Source organism: Haliotis asinina, chromosome 15 (genome assembly GCF_037392515.1).
Source record: "Haliotis asinina isolate JCU_RB_2024 chromosome 15, JCU_Hal_asi_v2, whole genome shotgun sequence".
NCBI classification, from domain to species: domain Eukaryota; kingdom Metazoa; phylum Mollusca; class Gastropoda; order Lepetellida; family Haliotidae; genus Haliotis; species Haliotis asinina.
In genome coordinates, this window is record NC_090294.1 from 20,558,880 (window position 1) to 20,573,057 (window position 14,178).

General features: G+C 40.9%; 2 long non-coding RNA genes across 2 annotated transcripts; both read left to right on the plus strand.

Annotated features, from left to right (window-relative positions):
* The first annotated feature begins 523 nt into the window (after nucleotides 1–523).
* On the plus strand, nucleotides 524–2,991 carry LOC137266057 (uncharacterized). Its single transcript, XR_010954961.1, has 3 exons — nucleotides 524–578; nucleotides 1,382–1,758; nucleotides 2,866–2,991. It is a non-coding gene; the product is annotated as an uncharacterized lncRNA (long non-coding RNA).
* Nucleotides 2,992–10,943: 7,952 nt separating this feature from the next.
* LOC137266455 (uncharacterized) lies at nucleotides 10,944–13,365 on the plus strand. Its single transcript, XR_010954982.1, has 3 exons — nucleotides 10,944–11,034; nucleotides 11,615–11,868; nucleotides 13,248–13,365. It is a non-coding gene; the product is annotated as an uncharacterized lncRNA (long non-coding RNA).
* The last annotated feature ends 813 nt before the right edge of the window (nucleotides 13,366–14,178 follow it).

Below are 14,178 nucleotides of genomic sequence, written 5' to 3' on the forward strand. Positions count from 1 at the left end.
TTGTTAACAATAAAGAAGTTGTTGTCATGTTACTTTCCAATGCACATCAAGCATCCAAACATTTCTTTCCCATCGATCACATAAATATATCTGGTTTGATTCGTCGCACCGCTGATACATAAATAGTTAGTACAGTTCATAAGTAATTTTAATAAATTATGTGAATGACTGCTATGACAGGACGTGCTAAACATTCGCGAACACCTGGCGTCATCGCCGGTTTTCAGCACTGTATTCATGATACTTTCACAGTTAGTGTGATATCTACACCAAAAGGAATCTATTTCTCAGGATAGTGAAAACTTGATACTCCTTTTGCCTTTAACGGGCGCTCCTTGGTGACTTGCACGACTGATAATGACGTGATGCCTAAGGCCCAACATATTTTGAACAGCAGACAACCTTACGTTTAGTTTTTGCTTTTGTTTCTAAAAGAAACCAATGAATGACATTTGACTTAATGAATGATACAACGATCAATCATACTCAGGGTCTGTGTGTATTTATACGAATCATATAACAAGAAATACACAAGTTTCCATTGAAACGACCTGGGCGAGTATTTGGTAGGAAACAAGGTAACTATATATTGTCATCTGTTTTGTTTTCATAATAATGGTCTCGCATTCTTGATCATAAATATAATCTTTTATGAAATGTAGAGTTTGTGATAAATGATAAATAAACACGAATATGGTTTTATCAGTCACGGTGAATAGAACCAGGTTCTTCAGCGTGACGAGTAATCGCAATAGCCACTAGGCTACCCCACCGCCCCTTTTACCATATGAAACAATGTTACTCTCGTGTGTATGTAACGTTTGATGTTCAAGTAATTAGTGAGAACAACGTATCCCTTTGGAAGTAAGCATTCAGGTGGTGTCCTGTCCTCGATGCTAAATAGTACAACAGTGTAAACTGTAAGGGTTCCAAATAATATCCTCTTTTTACACTGACATTACATTGTCCATGTGTTTATGTAGCTCAGAGTGTCTCAAATAAACTCTTTCAAAATCCGTAAGAATTTCTGCTATATCAAAAGCATGTGCTTCTGCAATGCTAATCACTTGAAATAGTCATATCTATAAATCATTTAACAAAACATTTACCATCTTTTAATTTAGCATCACTTCATGCGCGTATGCATGTTTAATGCTCCTCATATATCTCTTACCGTATAACTTACATGCTTAATGTATACAGTTGATTTATGCATTTATCAATTGCATATCTAGTGCATACTAGTGTACTTGTGCTGTATTACGAATTAACATGCATAATGAGGAGTTATCTTGACCTCTTGTTTATTGCGAAGGAACGCGTTGAAAGGCGATAAATTATAGGCAACATTTAACAATTTCATTCTTATTATTGGAAACAGGGTCAACGATGTTGAAGTTGCAATTTGCCGTCGTCCTTGTTGTCGTCACAGTCGCCGTCGTCGCACAACAGCGTAACTCCATTATCCGTTACCAACGCTTCCGTAACCAAGGACAGAGCCGAAACATTTATCCAGCAAGCTACAATCGTGGTTTCCAAAACGGAATCTCCAATAATGCCTTTCTAGGATTGTATGGTAATGCATTCAAGGGACGCTATGGTAACAGGTACTATGGAAACAGGTTCCGGATGATGTATGGCGACGACACTCCCGATTATCTGGATTTCGACATGCCAGACTACGGAAACAGATATCTGTACAGCGGTTAAAAGCTCCAGCCTTAAGGTGCTGAGTCCAGGACTTTGGGCACCACTGAGGTGAGTGAGTAAGTATGGGTTTGCACACCACTTGGCAATATTTCAACAATACTATGACGCGGGGACACAATCGGCTTTACACATTGTATCCATGTGGGGAATCGAACCCGGGCCTTCGGTGTGACAGGCCAACAATTTACACACTAGGCTAACCAATCACACCTCTGGTAAAGATGTACCTTTGCAAACCTAAATCTGTGAATAACTTTTGTAGTTAGTCAGTGAACACAGTGGCCCTGAACGTGTTGTTTCGAATAAAGGGCCGTGGATTGGTTTTCCTGTCACATATCCATGCCTTATGTGAACCACATGTGTAGATAGTGTGTTCAGAATTGGATGGGTAAGCCGTGTTGTGTAAGCGTTAGGTCATGTCACAGATACCCGGGTTTCATTCTCCCCATGGAAGTGCATTGTTGATGTTCTCGACACAAGTTTACTCCCTGAAACCATCGAGCAAACATATTCCCGCAGAATTTATAGATATATTCTAAAGCTGCCATGATATATATTGCACATCAGAATGGTGCGAGGTCGAATCCTGAAAGGGGCTCATCTCAAACAAAGCAGTAGAATTTGTACTTTACTAAGAAAGTGTAATCCCAAATATAACATGCGTTGAATATGTCTGAAGATCTAGACTTACATATATTTATTGTTCTTACGACCTGAGGCTAAGGATTGATCCGTTTGTGGTCGATGAAAGAGACTTTCAAAATACAGTTTACATATGTTTCATTTGGCCTCTTACTAGGTGACACCCATGTTTTGTGGTTGGAATATAGCTTAGTGTGGCATTAAACAAACAAACAATCATACAATTAAACTTTACTGAATGGTATTGTGACCTTTCAATCAGGTAGTCTGTCTATAAAATACCACTTCATTATGTAAGTTGAAGATTGATTGAAGAGATAGTCTTTTAATTGTTGGTTTGAATAGAAGCTGGAACGCAGTAACACATTTTTTCCCCATCGTTCATAAATATAGCAAATGATGTACATGTACAAGGATGAACGGATAAGATGGTCACCCAGGCTGATTCCAATGTTAAGTGACAACAGCCTCAATGGCATGATTGTGCTAAAGACTCTGTTTTCTCTGTGACAGATTCCTCCTTGAACTCACGTGGAGACCAAGTACCAAGAGGGGAAAGAGCGCCGACCAACTATTTCCAGCAAGGGTCACGTTATTCAGCATATAAACCTGTAACTGAGAAATAAAATGGAAACAATATCTAAGTGCTTTTGCATTGTTTATGATATCTTATTACCAGTGTTATGCTTTCGTTGATAAAAGGAGGTGAGTTAGCCTAGTGGTTAAACATTTGTGTTCATAAAATGCTGCAATATTGTTGAAATCGACATAAAACCAATCACTCACTTATCCGGAAAAAAACGACAGTGGCAGTACTAATATAAGACAAAATGTTTTATATGTCAACTTCTTCTTTATTGTTTACAACGTTCCTGGACTATACCTTGCCCGTTCGTCAAGCGGGTGTTGTGTAAGCAACAGGAAGGAAGTTGACATCCATAACATTTTGTTTTTTATTAGAATACCGACTTCTAAATGCGTCTCAAGAACCTCAGTGGCAGTACTAGTATTAGATATTTACACCATACTATTGCAGCCACTAGACGTGCCGAGTTATTGCGGTTTTCTCATCCTAACGTGGTACCCATGTACAGTTGGGTGGACTGGGACATATAGTCACTGCACTTTGTCCAAGTTTACTGCACTTTGCTATACCCGCAACTAGGCGTCTGCACGTATTCATATGGCCACCATCTGGTCATATAACAACGGATTCGTGGATTCTTTTGAGTGCAAAGGGTTATGGACTGTTCGCTTGGGGTTGTGACAAGAAGGAGATTATGATAATGTTTTCAAAAGAAATCACGCTACTCTCGACATGGTTTATGCTTCCCAGCACCCAATTTACATTTTAGCCTTCCCGGGACTTCTGAAAAATAACTTTAAGCCTTCCCGATACGACACCGTGACAATAGTGAAAGAGTCTGCACACAAAGTTGACTATAAGGCTTTAACACCGGTCAAAGGTGTGCTCGATCCTGAGACCTCAAGCACGCTGAATCGCTAGCCTCTCGCCTTAGCCAGCTCGCTCAGTAAGCACCAATGTTAGCGGCTGGTGTGTTACATGCCCATATCAATTAATGCTTGCCAATGAAAGTAATTATAAAATCGGACCTTGTATCCTGTTATTATTTAAGTGTCCTAACTATATTCTTGCTACATGTGTGTTTGTTTTTTAATACCGCACTCAGCAATATTCCAGCCATATGGCGACGGTTGTAAATAATAGCGTCTGGAACAGACAGTCCAATGATCAACCTCATGAGCATTGATCTCCCCAACTATGTAGACTACAGGACAAAAGACAGTGTACATTTATGCTGGATGCTTAACTATATATATATGAACATGATATATGATATATACGATACATGTACGAGCGTGTCGTAGTTCAACTCGTATTTTGGAGCGTAGATTTTCTTCCTTTTTGAGAAAAGTTTCAGCCTAAAAGTGTTGTGAACAATTCCAATTTCAAGGGAACACTTTCTCATAGCCAGCAGTGAACAATTATGATTTCAAAGGAACACTTTCTTATACCCAGCATTGAACAATTCCAATTTCAAAAGAACGTTTTCTCATAGCCAGCAGTGAACAATTCCAATTTCAAAGGAACACTTTCTTATACCCAGCATTGAACAATTCCAATATCAAAAGAACGTTTTCTCATAGCCAGCAGTGAACAATTATGATTTCAAAGGAACACTTTCTTATACCCAGCATTGAACAATTCCAATTTCAAAAGAACGTTTTCTCATAGCCAGCAGTGAACAATTCCAATTTCAAAGGAACACTTTCTTATACCCAGCATTGAACAATTCCAATTTCAAAAGAACGTTTTCTCATAGCCAGCAGTGAACAATTCCAATTTCAAAGGAACACTTTCATATACCCAGCAGTGAACAATTCCAATTTCAGTGAAACACTTTCTCATACCCAGCATTGAACAATTTCAATTTCAAGGGAAGGCTTTCTCATACCTAGCATTGAACAATTTCAATTTCAAGGGAAGGCTTTCTTATACCCAGCTGTGAACAATTCCAAATTCAAGGGAACACTTTCATATAGCCAGCTGTGAACAATTCCAATTTCAGTGGAACACTTTCTCATACCCAGCATTGAGCAACTTCAATTTCAAAGGAACGTTTTCTCATACCCAGCAGTGAACAATTCCAAATTCAAGGAAACACTTTCTTATACCCAGCCGTGAGCAATTCCAATTTCAAAGGAACGCTTTCTTATACCCAGCAGTGAACAATTCCAGTTTCAAGGGAACACTTTCTTATACCCAGCAGTGAACAATTCCAAATTCAAGGAAACACTTACTCATACCCAGCAATGAACAATTTCAATTTCAAGGGAACACTTCCTAATACCCAACAGTTTCAGTACGGTGAAAATTGTTTAATTAGCCCGTATGGTTTGTCACAACGTGTTTCTGTCCTCTGGTCGAACTATCGCAACAATCCAGCAATAACCTCGTCTACACACTGGACAACAACCGAACCGGTTGCAACGGAGCTCCATGATTTATTTCTACACCAATAACTTAAATTGCACGACTTATATGAACTAACACGTATAGTGTAAGTCTCGGGGCAGTGGGGTCCGATTCGATTCGATACCCCTTAAGGGTACAATGTGTGAGACCCATTTCCGCTGTGATATTTCCTTAATATTGCTAAAAGCGGCGTAAAACCAAACTAACGCTTACTTTGTATGTAACGCGGGCAAGCTCGAAACCTTTATAATGGTTCATGTTCAATATTCGTGTTCTATTTTTGCAAGCAAGAACGTAAGCAAGACAATCGCTGTAATAAACACGCTTTTGTGGAACACTAGTTTACATTCTTCAAGAAAAGAAACGCAAAATGAAATAAAAAAATGATACTCACAATTTTGTACACATATGTCAACTCAACCATTTTTTTAGGGTTGCACATTGTTTCTAGAATGCTTTAGAAAATCATGCTTCACCAAACGCAACCAAAATAATTTTGAACGGTTTCATCAATCAGGATTGTCATGATGTGTGTGGATGTCATGCAGCACGAATATCAGGCAAAATGATTGTTTCTCACTTGTAATGTATGAGTATAGCAAGTGACTATAAAAGACCCAAATGAATCTCACAATTTCATCCACGAGCATTACAAGTACTGTACACGAAAATTGAACGTCTCAACGCCGCAGATCGAAATAAGGCAATTGGACGATTGCAAGCTGCCGAATAAAATAGTGAAGTGGCAAGCATCCTCAACCTTCATCCCAGCACAATAAGTCGATTGTGGGATCGATTTCGTCAAACAAATTCGACAAATGAGCGTCCAAAATCAGGAAGACCCAAAGTCACCACACCTGCCCAAGATCGGAACATCCGGATAGCCCACGTGTGTGAGCGCCATCGTACCGCCCGGAACACGGCACAAGACCAGTTTGGAGCCCGAGGAGTGTCAGATAAGACAATCAAGAACCGTCTCCGAGAAGTAGGAATACTTGCCAAACGTTCAAAAGTTGCCTCTTGCTTGACACGACTACATCGACGTTGACGAGTGAGATGGTATAACACGATGCTGCCTTGGAACCTGGCATATGGTTTAGTGATGAATCCCGTTATCTCCTCGGGCTACGTGATGGTAGAGACCGTGTCTATAGACGATGCCATGAACGTGTGAGTGATGTGGTGTGGGGAGCGATTTCATACACCCGCAGATCGGAACTTGTACTTGTCCAAGGCAATCGATACACTGACTAGATTCTCCCTCCGCACGTCCTTCACCTTGTTGACCGTCAACGGCAGCTCTTCCAACAGGACAACGCCAGGCCTCACACAGCACGTGCCACCGTGGACTACCTGGCCAATAAAAAAATGAATACGCTCCCCCGGCCCTCCAGATCCCCGGATCTAAACCCACTCGAACACCTTTGGGATCAGATTGATAGACGGGTACGTCGACGTCCTAATCCACCACAGAATCTTCAACATTTGTTCCACAAGTTGCAGGAGGAATGGAGAAGGATTCCCCAAAAAAACATCCAGCGACACATTCGATCTGTACCCAGGATGTGTTTGGCAGTGGTAGCAGCTGGAGGTGGTCATACGAGGTATTGACTTCAACACCACCTGGTGGACAGTAGTAATGACTGTGATGACTGTTATTCTCGTGAAATATGGACAAGATAGCAATACATTGCTCCACAAAATTTCATTCATGCATCTCTGTTTTCCGCTGATCTACACGTCTTTGAATAACACTAAATTTTCATTGATATTTTCGTTTTGCGTTTCTTTTGTTTGAAGAGTGTATATGTGATACAGTTGCTATAGTGATTGAAAACCTAGGTGCATAAGAGGATAGTTCCTGTCAAGCATTAAAGCGATAGCTTGGCAATCTATCACATCACCAAAACCCGTGAAGATCCGGTTTGGAATTGATCTTCAGTAACCCATGTTTGTCATGAGAGGCGAGTAACGGGATCAGATGGTCAGGCTCGCTGCCTGGGTTGAGACGTTGTCGGTTCCCAATTGCGTTGATCGATGATCGTGATGTTGATCCATGGATTGTCTGGCCCAAATCTGATTTACAGACCGCAGTCAAAGAGATGAGTGCGGTGTAAAACTAAACTCACGCACTACCCAAATCACCAGAAACCTATGAGTCATCACACACTAGAAGCCAGGGCAGAATAACCACTTTTGATTATCTGCCGAAACAAATTCCGTTGACATTACGAACTAAATTTTCTAAATATCATGATTAAACTTGTCATTGCTGCTGTGCTTTAGGCAGTGGTGTAGTTGATGCGGTATGAGGCCATTATCGCCTATCAATCATCATTGCTTTCAGAGATAATACTGACGATGCTTCCTTGATACTCGAAGGCCTTGGGCCAAACCTCCGAACGAATCCCTAATTAAAGATATTATTGACGCAGTCAACGTGCTCATATTGCACACACAGGTGAGGTTACAAGAATAAAAATTCAATTTCATCCACGAGCATTACAAGTACTGTACACGAAAATTGAACGTCTCAACGCCGCAGATCGAAATAAGGCAATTGGACGATTGCAAGCTGCCGAATAAAATAGTGAAGTGGCAAGCATCCTCAACCTTCATCCCAGCACAATAAGTCGATTGTGGGATCGATTTCGTCAAACAAATTCGACAAATGAGCGTCCAAAATCAGGAAGACCCAAAGTCACCACACCTGCCCAAGATCGGAACATCCGGATAGCCCACGTGTGTGAGCGCCATCGTACCGCCCGGAACACGGCACAAGACCAGTTTGGAGCCCGAGGAGTGTCAGATAAGACAATCAAGAACCGTCTCCGAGAAGTAGGAATACTTGCCAAACGTTCAAAAGTTGCCTCTTGCTTGACACGACTACATCGACGTTGACGAGTGAGATGGTATAACACGATGCTGCCTTGGAACCTGGCATATGGTTTAGTGATGAATCCCGTTATCTCCTCGGGCTACGTGATGGTAGAGACCGTGTCTATAGACGATGCCATGAACGTGTGAGTGATGTGGTGTGGGGAGCGATTTCATACACCCGCAGATCGGAACTTGTACTTGTCCAAGGCAATCGATACACTGACTAGATTCTCCCTCCGCACGTCCTTCACCTTGTTGACCGTCAACGGCAGCTCTTCCAACAGGACAACGCCAGGCCTCACACAGCACGTGCCACCGTGGACTACCTGGCCAATAAAAAAATGAATACGCTCCCCCGGCCCTCCAGATCCCCGGATCTAAACCCACTCGAACACCTTTGGGATCAGATTGATAGACGGGTACGTCGACGTCCTAATCCACCACAGAATCTTCAACATTTGTTCCACAAGTTGCAGGAGGAATGGAGAAGGATTCCCCAAAAAGACATCCAGCGACACATTCGATCTGTACCCAGGATGTGTTTGGCAGTGGTAGCAGCTGGAGGTGGTCATACGAGGTATTGACTTCAACACCACCTGGTGGACAGTAGTAATGACTGTGGTGACTGTTATTCTCGTGAAATATGGACAAGATAGCAATACATTGCTCCACAAAATTTCATTCATGCATCTCTGTTTTCCGCTGATCTACACGTCTTTGAATAACACTAAATTTTCATTGATATTTTCGTTTTGCGTTTCTTTTGTTTGAAGAGTGTATATGTGATACAGTTGCTATAGTGATTGAAAACCTAGGTGCATAAGAGGATAGTTCCTGTCAAGCATTAAAGCGATAGCTTGGCAATCTATCACATCACCAAAACCCGTGAAGATCCGGTTTGGAATTGATCTTCAGTAACCCATGTTTGTCATGAGAGGCGAGTAACGGGATCAGATGGTCAGGCTCGCTGCCTGGGTTGAGACGTTGTCGGTTCCCAATTGCGTTGATCGATGATCGTGATGTTGATCCATGGATTGTCTGGCCCAAATCTGATTTACAGACCGCAGTCAAAGAGATGAGTGCGGTGTAAAACTAAACTCACGCACTACCCAAATCACCAGAAACCTATGAGTCATCACACACTAGAAGCCAGGGCAGAATAACCACTTTTGATTATCTGCCGAAACAAATTCCGTTGACATTACGAACTAAATTTTCTAAATATCATGATTAAACTTGTCATTGCTGCTGTGCTTTAGGCAGTGGTGTAGTTGATGCGGTATGAGGCCATTATCGCCTATCAATCATCATTGCTTTCAGAGATAATACTGACGATGCTTCCTTGATACTCGAAGGCCTTGGGCCAAACCTCCGAACGAATCCCTAATTAAAGATATTATTGACGCAGTCAACGTGCTCATATTGCACACACAGGTGAGGTTACAAGAATAAAAATACGAACCAAACAATTTTTAAACCATTTCCAGTAAATGTAGATGATATGGTGCTCTTTACAATATTATCATTATCTCGAAGTTTGTTTCAGGAAGTCGCCATATGGCTGGAATAGAGCAGAGTGCGGCGTAAAACGTATCTCACTCAGTTACACACTCACTGCTTCAAAAGGTCTCTATCCTTTTCAAATGACTATCTATCGCTGATCTAATTGTAGTGTTCCATGAATGCACACCAAGGCACCATGGTTTTTACTGACTGACTGCGTGAATGAGTGGACGTGCATTTTAGCAACATTCCAGCAATATCATACTCAAGCAGAGATGATCACACAATGATCCGAATCGAACCCACGTGTTCGGCTTGACGAGGGAACGCTTTTAGCATTAGACTACCTCACCAAACACATGCTTTTAAAATGAGTTTTAACAGCATTCCAAGACATGACAGTTTGGTGTTTATGCCAAGTCCAAACTGATGTTGGTCAATGTATTTGACAGTTGCCACTTTGATGGTATTGAGCATGGTGTTGACAAACCTAGAATATCAATCCCGGAGAACCAGAATACGAACTCATAATCATAGGTTATGTCGTTTCAAGGGGGCACAACTCTCTACTTCGCAATCTTGCACCAGAGACGCCGTGACAATCTGTGGCTTATTGTAGGAGTGGGTGACTTTAGTTTTACGCCGCTTTTTAGCAATACTCCGTCAATATCACGACGGAGGGCGGCAGAAATCAGTTTCCCACATTGTACCTAAGTGGGAATCGAACCCGGATTGTTGGTGTGACGAGCGAACGCTTAACCAGTAGGCGTCCCGTTACCTATAGGACATCTCAGCAGAATTGTCCATTGTACATAATATTTGTCGGAAAATACGTTTGTGTTTATGACTTTTGTGTTCATGCTACAGTGACACAAACTGGAAAAAATGACTGGTATAAAATTGATTTTGTTGTTGGTATTATTATTATTTACGTTTTTAAATAGATTTAAATAGATTAAATAAATTGTGGCTCAGTCTTTTGTACCACAAAACGGTTTATTGTCTTCCAAGCCCAGACATCTTGGTCTTCCACTGCAGGAAATCGGCACTTTCAGAACTGTCGATGGTGTACTCTGGTCTAGATGACGCTTAAGAAGGAAAAAATGTAAAACATATATTTCATACCTGTCACATGTTTTTTTTAATCCAGGCATGACAATGAAGCGCATTAATATTGCGAAATAAAACAGGAGCGTTAATAGTCTCTCATATTTTTACAACGCAAGGCTGCGAATCAAGAGAGGCTCTAAACACTTCTGTTCACAGCTAGGAGACTTGTCAACATTACAGAATCATGCGAGGTAAATGCAACTTCAGTCGAACATGACTGAGTCGAATTTGGGCATATCGAACTTAGGTTTGTCTTGAAGTGTACGGGGTTATCGGGTAGCCCCCTTTTGAATCACACGTTTTAGCTAATTGCTTAAAAGCACATGTGATTCATATACCATGCTCGCGGGTTTCGTCTAAGCGATAAACGTCACCGACCAACATTTTTAAACTTTCTTTATTTAACGTGCCGTGATATACCTGAAAATAATATTTACAACCCTTGACGAGGTGTAGGTAATTTTTACGCCTCTCTTCATTCAGTTTTATAACTGTCCCTCATGTTCAGAATATTAGTAGAGTCGACTTGTTTTGTTCGATATTTAACGCCACATGCAGCAATATTAAAGGCATACGACAGCGATCTTAGTCTGGGCCAAATAACAGAGTGATTGACAGCATGAACATCGTTATATGCAATGAAACGATGACATGTGTCAACCGTGTCAGGGAGCCTGACCACCCGATCCTTGGTCAGATGACGAGTAGGATGTGTACCTGTTCCTGTATGTTTGACCACTGACCATGACCTTGACCTCTCTTCTTCAACAGCTTCCAGCATGTTTCATGTCCTTCTACTGGTGACCCTTGTCATTGGGACTACTATAGGACTCCCAGGTAAACAAAGCCAACTAAAGAGGGCCCTCTTTCACAGAAAACGTATCAGCTTGCGACTCAACAATATCAGAAAGCTTCTGATGTCACGGAAGCACCGCTATTTTGATGATGACGACATCGGTTACCCTGACTCCGACAGATACGACTTCCTTGATAATTGAGGCAAATGATATGGATAAACATTGTATGTGAGTAAACATTTTATTGAAATATCACAAAACGTATGCTCGAGGTCGAACTTAATTCCTTACCCTAATCACTGGATCCAATTTACGGCAAATACATAGAAACCTGGGCACACTTGCTCAAAGCGATCTTAGCGCTACAATGAGTGAAACTTCCATTCTCCAATATAGGGTTGAAATAGGTGTAACGCTAAGATCGTTTTGTGCAAGTGGGCCCTGATTATTAAACCCCAAACAGTTTTAGCACGATCGGCATCGTTAACATAGTTGCAAGCGGTTTTGTGTGGGTTCGAATCCCAGATGGACTTAAACCAGTAAAGGTACAAAAATATGTGCATTACTGAGAACGTGTAAAATGATGCACACATACATGTGAGTACTTTTTAAAAGGCATTGTGTATTTGCAAACCTTTACGGCAACAGTAGTGTGAACAATGCATTGAAAGAAATGGGTTGAAATGAGTGAGTGAGTTTAGTTTTACGCAGGTTTTAGCAATATTCCAGCATTATCACGACGAGCGGTACATAAATGGCCTTGACGTTGTACCTATGTTGGGAATCGAATCGGTTTTAAATGAGTTAAGCGAACACCTAGTCACTGGGCTACCGAAGTAACAGAGATCACTGCAGAAACGGAACCTTAGACCTATTCATGTCTCGATAATGTGAATTTGACTGGTTCTCCATCGCACCTAACGCATACCATGATGAGTGAGTGAGTGAGTGAGCAATCGGCAATATCTCAGCTATATCGTGACAAAAACAATTTGCATATGAAAAATGAAAACATTCTGAAGGATAAAACCTGCCACGTACTAGCACATTACAGCTATGGATATATAACTAGTATGGAAAAGTAAAACATTCTCACAATTAAATTGTAACAATTAAAGCATGCAATACAATATAAAAGACGGGCTATAGATCGCCAAAAGACTGAAGGTTGATCACCAGGGTCCATGGGTACTTACTGTGCCTCTGCTACAAAATATTAAGGGTCAGCGTAAGAGAAAAAACGGTAAAACGGAAATACAAACTGTATAAATTGATCACTAATTTAAAAAGTCAGCGATGATACGTGACCCCGGGTGTCGGGTATTTCCTGAATATGAAAATTACACTGGTTCCTGTTTCGACTTACATGGCCACGTCTTCCATGAGATGAGATGTCTTCCATGGGAAGTGGTCAATAAACTTGACTTTATCTTTTAGTGCAGTTTTTTGAAAAGGTAAACTCACGAAGAAAACACCCTATAATCATATCGCACGTTTGATTATACCATTGTATATAATACATAAACGTTTCCCAATGAGAAGGGAAGTAATCAGTGTAAAGGTATCTTGCTGATGTTTGTCTAATATACATGTTCAATATATTTCAGAATTCCGCTGCAGGGCAAGTAACCCGGCATTTCCGATGGGACATTTCTAACATGAATTAAATACAAATGTCTGCTGAAAGATAAGTGTAATGTTGAACTAAAACTCTTTTCGTTTTCATTAGAGTTTGTTTTTACTTAAAGGCATTGGGGTTTCTGTAATATATGTTCTGTTTACAGACCTGTCCGTGAACACCTGGTGTCATCGCTGATTTCGAGTCATATCATTTTCATAGCTAACTAAACGAAATTGTTTCTATGAATGGTCAAGACCGGGTAGTCCTTTTCTCTCTCTGTCTCTCTCTCTCTGTCTGTCTCTCTCTCTATATATATATCTCTATCTATCTATCTATCTATCTATCTATCTCACAAACAGACACACAGATACACGCCACAGACACACACGCAGACACACACCACAGACACACACACACAGAGACACACGCATACAGAGAGAGAGAGAGAGGGATCTATCTATCTATTTATATATGTATTTATATGATGTCTATACATACATACATACATACATACATACATACATACATACATACACACACACATACATACATACATACATACATACATACATACATACATACATACACTTTGGTCTTAAAATGTACTACTCACGAGAAGTTAAGGACAACCCCATTCGTTCATTTTACAACAGTTGCTATGCCATAACGGCATCGCGTGATACATGTCATCGTATTCCGAGAGCGTCGATAGATGCTCATGCCCTTGATCATTGGATTGTCTGGTTAAGACTCGATTATATATCACTCATCTCATCCTTCCTTCGGTAATAGCAGAGGTGGGTAAGCCTAATCGTGGAAGCGTTACGTTTTCTCGTAAAGCCGCTGTCCGGGTTTTATTCCACACATAAGAGTAATGGGAAGGTCCATTCCTGATCTCCTGTCGTGGTATTGCTTAA